Source organism: Gossypium arboreum, chromosome 6 (genome assembly GCF_025698485.1).
Source record: "Gossypium arboreum isolate Shixiya-1 chromosome 6, ASM2569848v2, whole genome shotgun sequence".
NCBI lineage: Eukaryota > Viridiplantae > Streptophyta > Magnoliopsida > Malvales > Malvaceae > Gossypium > Gossypium arboreum.
Window position 1 is genome coordinate 104,874,003 of NC_069075.1, and position 7,037 is coordinate 104,881,039.

At 35.8% G+C, this 7,037-nt stretch overlaps 1 non-coding gene across 1 annotated transcript; it reads left to right on the plus strand.

Moving 5' to 3' along the window:
• Nucleotides 1-5,506: 5,506 nt before the first annotated feature.
• On the plus strand, nucleotides 5,507-5,613 carry LOC128294451 (small nucleolar RNA R71). Its single transcript, XR_008284761.1, has one exon. It is a non-coding gene; the product is annotated as a small nucleolar RNA R71 (small nucleolar RNA).
• Nucleotides 5,614-7,037: the final 1,424 nt, after the last annotated feature.

Below are 7,037 nucleotides of genomic sequence, written 5' to 3' on the forward strand. Positions count from 1 at the left end.
AGGTAGAGTTGGCTAGGAAGCTGAGACACTTAGGAATTTCGGTGTTTGGAAGGAATGATGTATGAATGAAAAAATAAGCATAGATGGGTGGATTTTATAGTGAGAGGTGTACGAATTAGAGTAGAATTCTTAGAACAATTTAACAATTAAAAAAATTCTAATTCTAATTCTACTCAAAGTTAACAACAATTAATAATTAATTAAAATACATATTAAATTATTAATTGCTATTAATTTATTAAAATAAAAGCTTATTAAATAAAATATGATACTAATCCTAATTTTATGCAAAGTTGATAATAATTAATATATATTATAATAGATATAATTATATATTAAAGATTATCATATATATATTTTTATAAAATTAAAACATTCATTCTAGATGCCTTTTGAAAATATTTACAAAAGAGGCACCTAATTTTTATTATTTACAAAAAGAGCCACAAAAATTTAAAAATAGTTCAATTAAGTCCCTAGACTTAATGAAAATTTGAAATTGAGTTGCAATTTTAGAACTTGGATCAAAATTGACCCTTTTATCTGAAAAATTAAAATTTATTTTTCCATTTAGGAAATAATTTCTCGAAAAATTATGTCCAAATCAATTCCCAGGAAAGATTGGAGGGGTCACAAGTAGTTCCGCTTAAGTTCCAATCTCTTAGACAGAATTTATTTAAACATACTAATCCCGAAAATACATCCTAAATCATTTATTTAAAAAGAAAACAATAAAATTTAATCATTTGATAAAATGAACGAGATTTGATCCCGTTCAATTTTATCTCTCCATTAATGTTTCAAGCATCGAGTATTAACTCGAAAATTACCTTCCTTACCTTGAAGTTCAACAACTCTGTATGGATAGACTCGATGAATCATAAATGGATCGGACCAACGTGATTTTAACTTAGAAAGAACCTTAATCTGGAATTAAATAATAAGACTTGCTGACCTGCTTCAAATTCTCGAACTCGAATGTGCTTGTCATGCCATTTCTTGAGTCTTTCCTTAAGTAATTTGGCATTCTCATATGAAGACATTCGGAATTCTTCTAACTCATTAAGTTGAAGCGTCTGTTTCTCTTTAGCAATTTTAAGATCCAAGTTGAGTCGTTGGAGAGCCCAGTAAGCTTTGTGGTCTAACTCCAAAGGCAGATGATAGGCTTTCCCAAAGACCAACTTATAGGGTGACATCCCTAAAGGTGTCTTGTATGCTGTCCTGTAAGCTCATAAAGCATCATCTAGTCTTTTGGACCAATCTCGTCGATTTGGCCAAACTACCTTCTCAAGTATGCCTTTGATCTCTTTGTTTGCCAGTTCAGCTTGCCGATTCGTTTGTGGATGGTAAGCTTTGGCAACCTTGTGCTTCACTCCATGTTTTTCAAGTAACCATTTGAACCACTTGTTTACAAAATGGGACCCTTCATCACTAATGATGGCTCGTAGGGTTCCAAACCTTGTGAACACATACTTCTGTAAAAACTTCATCACAACCTTAGTATCATTTGTCGAATATGCTTTAGCCTCAATCCACTTAGACACGTAGTCTACAGCTACTAAGATGTACTTGTGACCAAAAGATGGAGGGAAAGGACCGAGAAAGTCAATACCCCAAATATCAAGCAATTTTACCTTAATGATGTTTGTTCAAGGCATCTTGTTTATGTTGGTGACATTTCTGACCCTTTGACATTGATTACAACTCTTTACGTAAGCATATGCATCTTTAAATAGTGTTGGCCAAAAGAATCTGGCTTGCAATACTTTGGCCACTGTACGTGTTCCTTCGAAGTGTCCCCCACTCGGAGCTAAGTGGCAGTGGTATAAAATCTTATGTACTTCATCTTCTGCCACGTATCTCCTGATTATTTGATCTGCACACTTTTTAAACAAATATGGTTCTTCCTAGAAATAGTACTTCACATTGTGAAGAAACTTTTTCTTTTGATGATACGTCTTATCAATGACATCAAACCACAAACTAAATAATTAGCAATATCAGTAAACTAAGGGGTATTATTGACATGATTTACCTTCAGTATGTGTTTATCTGGACATGATTCCCTTCTTGCGGCTCCAATCTGGATAAGTGGTCAGCTACTTGGTTTTCTACTCCCATTCGATCTTGAATTTCTAAATCGAACTCTTGAAGTAGAAGTACCCATCAGATCAGTCTCGGCTTAGCGTATTTCTTGGCAAGCCAATACTTAACCATCGAGTGGTCCGTATAAATGATCACCTTCGTACCTACAAGATAAGATCAAAACATGTCAAAAGCAAACACAATAGCAAGTAACTCTTTTTCTGTTACTGTGTAATTCAGTTGAGCTCCTGTCTGAGTTCGACTCACATAGTATATGGGATGAAAAACTTTGTTCCTTCGTTGGCCCATAACATCTCCTACCGCTAAGTCGCTTGCGTCACACATCAATGCAAATGGCAAATCCCAGTTTGGTGTGACGATTATGGGTGCTGAAACTAGTCGACTCTTCAAATCTTTAAAACCTCTTAAGCACTCTTCACCAAATTTGAATGTCGTGTCCTTCTCCAATAATTTGCATAAAGGTTTAGCAAATTTGGAGAAGTCTTTGATGAATCTTTAATAGAACCCAGCGTGGCCCAAAAAGCTCCTAACACCCTTTACAGATGTTGGAGGTGGGAGTTTCTCAATAACACTTACCTTTGATTTATCTACCTCTATTCCATTTTTTGTTATTCGATGCCCTAGAACAATACCTTATCATACCATGAAATGGCACTTTCCCCAATTGAGTACGAGGTTTGTTTCTTCGTATCGCCTTAGTACCTTGGCTAGATTGGCTAGGTAATCATCATATGTATCTCTGAATACTGAAAAATCATCCATAAAAACTTCCAAATATTTCTCAACCATGTCAGTAAAAATAGACATCATACATCTTTGAAATGTAGCAAGTGCATTACATAAACCAAAAGGCATACGCCTAAATGAAAATGTACCGTACGGGTAGGTGAATGTTGTCTTGTGTTAATCTTTTGGTGCTACTATAATTTTATTATACCCCGAGTATCCATTAAGAAAACAGTAATAGTTTCGCCCCGCAAGTCTATCCAGCATCTGATCCAAAAACAGCAAAGGAAAGTGATCTTTCCTAGTCGCATTGTTCAGCTTCTGGTAATCGATGCAAATTCTCAATCCCGTAACTATTCTAGTTGGTATCAACTTGTTATTCTCATTTTCAATGACCGCGATACCTCTTTTCTTAAGTACGCACTGGACTAGACTTACCCATGAACTATCTGAGATGGGGTAAATTATGCCCGCATCTAACCGCTTGATGATTTCTTTCTTTACTACGTCCTCCATGATGGGGTTCAGTCTTTGTTGTCCATCAATCGTCCCTTTCTCGCCATCTTCTAGTATGATCTTATGCATGCATACAGATGGACTAATACCGCGAATATCGGCTATGGTCTATCCGATAGCCTTCTTGAATTATTTCAATACAAGGATGAGTTTCTCTTCTTGCTCATTGGTTAATTCTACTGAAACAATCACAGACAAAGTAGAAGCGTTACCTAAATAAACATATTTTAAATGTGAATGAAGTACCTTGAGTTCTAATTTAGGTGGCTCCTCGATTGACGATTTTGGTTGGGCATAATCCCTATTCTCTAACTCTAGAGATTCAAAATGGGATTGCAGATTAAATCTCCTTTGATTAGCTTCTAGCGAAGTTAATTATTCATCCTCTTCTTCATCATTCTGAGAGTCTGATGTCAAAATTTGTTCTAATGGATCCTTATCATAGTTGAGTTCCTTCTTTACGATTAAATCCTCTAAATCTGACACTGCAGAAAAATCATCAATTATGTCAGGAAATCGCATAGACTTAAAAAGTTAAATGTTACCTGATCATCCTGAACACGCATAGTAAGCTCGCCCTTCTGAACATCAATAAGGGTCCTTCCGGTTGCTAAGAACGGTCTTCCTAGGATGATTGGCACCTTTTTGTCTGCTTTAAAGTCTATAATCACAAAGTCAGCAAGAAAGATAAATTTGTCTACACGTACTAATATCTCGATTTTTCCTTCTGGATGTGCTAAGGATCGACCTGCTAATTGAAGTGTAACCGTAGTCAGCCTAACTTCACCTATCCTTAACTTCCTAAATATTGACATAGGTATCAAGTTGATACTCGCACCCAAGTCACATAGTGCCTTACCACACTATGTTGCTCCAAAATTGCAAGGTATGGTAAAACATCCAAGATCCTTCAATTTTGAGGGTAGTTTGTCTTGAAGATATGCACTGCATTCCTGTGTCAAGGCTACCATCTCAAATTCTCCAAGTCTTTATTTTTTAGACAGGATATCCTTCATGAATTTGACGTAGTTCAGCATTTGTTCAAGTGCTTCAACGAACGGGATGTTGATATGAAGTTACTTGAGTACGTCTAGGAACTTATTGAATTGAATTTCTTACTTCTACTTCTGAAGTCTTTGAGGGTAGGGTGGTGGAGGCTTCTTTACTGAAACTGGTGGATTCGTCTTCTGTGGCAATTCTGCATTTAACGAATTTTTTAATTGATTAGAATTAGCTGGTTCTAAAGTACCTTGTTGAATTTTACAGATTCTGGTTCTGGTGAAACTGGAATTTAAACACTCGATTGAACTTCTTCTGAGTCTTAAGCATCAGTTGGCTCTTTTTGAACTTTGACGGTGTTGGGCTTTAATGTTTTTCCGCTCCTCAATGTCAATGCTTTACAATGCTCCTTCCCTGGATTCCTTAGATTTTTTGTATCACTAGGTAAAGCACCTTGTGGTCGGTTTCTAAGTTCAGTTGTAAGCTGGCCTATTTGGTTTTCCAGGTTTTTCAATACAGCTGCTTGGCTTTGGATTAAGGCATCATTCTTGGCCATGTATGACTTCAACAAGTTTTCCAAGCCATTGGATGGTTGATGTTGAGGTTGTTTCTGAATTTATTGGGTAAAAATCGATCTAGGTTGGGCATATGTGTTACTCGGTCCAGCCTCTTGGTTACTCGAGGAGAAATTAGGGTGGTTTTGCCACGATGGGTTGTAGGTATTAGATTATAGTCTTTGACTTCCTCGATTTTGGTTCTGGTTACCCATGTAATAAGCGGATTCTGGGTTTAATGGACATTCTTTGAACAGATGTCCTTTCCCACAATAGACACAGGCTACATTTTCAAATTGATTCAGTGGCTGTGTTGCAAAACTATTAAACCCATTAGTGGTAAAATTTTAAGCATTGAGGATATTTATGATACCTGAGATGCGAGTAAAGTGAGAGCGTCTACTTCATGTATTACAGTGACTCGTCTTCCTGAAGCTGCTCGATTGGTTGGCCATTGATAATTGTTGCTGGTAATCCTCTCAATGATTTTATAAGCTTCATTATAAGACTTAGAAAAGAGAGCACCATTAGCAAAAGCGTCCACTACCATCCTCTTGTGGGCATTGAGACCATTATAAAACGTCTCAAGCTGGATGCAATGTGGAATTCCATGATGAGGGCACTTTCGTAATAATTCTTTGTACCTTTCCCATGCCTCATACAAGGACTCATCATCCATTTGTTGGAAGGTAGTGATCTCATTCCTCAACTTAGCATTCTTTCTAGGTGGGAAATACTTCATAAGAAATCTTTCTGCTAACTCTTGCCATGTGGAAATTGAATTTGGTGGCAATGAGTTCAACCAAGCTCGAGCTTTGTCCTCAGCGAATACGGGAACAGTTTCAATTGTAATGCATCTTTGAGTATTCTGGCTAACTTGAAAGAATCACTCACCTCCATAAACTGTCTTAAGTGGAGATGAGGATGTTCGGTAGACATTCCACTGAATTGGCCCACAGTCTGAAGCATTTGGAACATCACTAGCTTCAGCTTGAATTGTTGTGCCTCAATTTTGGGTCTCTTAATACCCAGATTAAAATCATTAAACACTAGCACAACAGACTGTCTTAAAGCTCTATCCCTATCATCAGCATTAAGGATAGGATTTTGAGCAGGGTCTGCTCCATTTCCTTGATTCAAATTTTCAAGGTTCATCTCTTCGGTCCTTCTCTAATTTGCTTGTCTTCTTTGCTGTCAAAAAGTTTTTTCTATTTCAGGGTCTACAGGGAGTAAATCGATAATTCGGTCAATACTTATAAACACCTGAAATAATCACAGAAAGATTAATTAAGTTAAAATTGAACAGAAAGTTAAACCAAAATGCAAAACTAATAAATTCACAAATAATGACTTTTTAAAACAGTCCCTAGCAACGGCGCCAAAAACTTGGAACGACGGAAATGTGCAAGTGTACACAATCGCAACAAGTAATAAAGTGGCAAGTAAATGTCAAGTTATCGTACCCACAGGAACTGTGAAAATAATTATTTATGAATGCTATTTAAAACACTTTGGTGAAGAAAAATATTTTGTTTGAAGAGGGTGATTAAAAACTAAGATTTTAAACTAAGTAAACTAAACAAATAAATCTCAAATGCACGATTTCACTAAACAAATAAATCTCAAATACACAATTTCAAAATACAATTTTAATCAAGATGACATAATTGTGCTAGATTAATTACATTTCTTAACTTAGAATTATTAAACTCATGTTTATATTGTTATGAATAAATTCACGGCAACTCGGTAATTTTCTAACTTATAAACATACTCACCTACCAAAATCCATTCATCTCTTGACTATATCCCTATGTCAATTCAACTGATTAAACAAATCTTAATAGGAAAATATGTTATCGTACATGCATACTTATTAAATCAAAATAATCTCTAGTACATATCCCTATGTCAATTCAAATGGGTAATTAAATGTAATAAGCACATAAAAGACTACGTGAGGTAACAAGGTATCCCTACCTTGAAACAGTTTAATCACTATAATCTTGCAAGTTATGTAAGGCAAATGTATCGTTAGATACCATTGCTAATTTAACCCTCAGCTACCTTAGATGATTAAACATGCACTGATTAAGTACTGTGTCCATTAATTACAATTTCAATCCGTTTAAATAA